Raw genomic sequence first — 1,059 nt, 5'->3', positions numbered from 1 at the left:
AGGTTGTTTTCCTTAGGAGTCTCATGTCCTATTGGAAATAACAATTTAAAGCTTTTCTCTTAGTCATGACCTTTATATAATTTCCTTAGAAACTAATTGTGAAAGTTGGTTTTTTTTTTTATTTTCTTGACTTTAGAGCGCTAAAAAGCTTACAGCAGAAGTTCTTCTATAATGGGAAACCTTAACGGACAAGTTTCCAAGTACCTGCTGCTTACTGTAAATTCTTACCTATAAATTTCAGTTATAAGTTTTTGATAAAGGGAATATTACAATAATACTGATACCTGGCAGTTTTTAACTGTTTGTCCTTTTGGTTACAGAATTGATTTAACAGTTTCCATCAGAAGTGTTATGACTTTTAGCTAGAACTATGTTAGATTTTATTTAGCTTATCCATTCTAAGAAGCACTTAAAATCTATCTAAGCGATAGCAAGATATTGAAAGATGTTTTGTCATCTTGCAACTACTGTAATTTTTCTGTCTCTTTACAGAGTGTATCATCACCATAATCTCTCAAAGAGTTTATAGCATGCAAAGGATTGTTTTATATCCTATAATCGTAAATTAATTTCATTAATAAAAACAATTTCCTCCTGAGCCCCATCCTCAAGGCTGAGTTGTTTCTGACTGAAGCCCATGTTTCAGTTAACCATAGACGAGCTCCTGATGAATTTTGTTTTTGTTCCAGTAACCCCAGTGCTTGCAGGAGGGGCCAGAGAACTGGTCTAGTCCCCCTGAAGCCTGGGCATCAGGCTCTCTCTAGAACTACTGATGAATGGGCTGGCCCCACAGGGGAGCTCTCCACCCCTCTCCAAACTGTCCCAGAGCCCAGGCAGAGGGATCCTGGATACCGCGCCAGATTTAAAATAGTGTGTCATAACCCACTGCTTCTACCTCCTGGTTGTTAAAAACTGTAGGTGGGAGCACGATGTAGACTTCCAGAAAGACACCGTGTCTCGAATTTGAATGCCACCTAATGCATCCTAAATCCATTTTCTTTTATTCTATGTTGACTGAAGATGACTATTTTATTTTAAAAACCACAAAACATTAAAATT

The sequence above is a fragment of the Propithecus coquereli genome, unplaced genomic scaffold, assembly GCF_000956105.1.
Source record: "Propithecus coquereli isolate 6110/MARCELLA unplaced genomic scaffold, Pcoq_1.0 Scaffold567, whole genome shotgun sequence".
NCBI classification, from domain to species: Eukaryota; Metazoa; Chordata; class Mammalia; order Primates; family Indriidae; genus Propithecus; species Propithecus coquereli.
The sequence above is the reverse complement of the archived record's forward strand: the minus strand, read 5'-3'. Positions refer to the sequence as shown.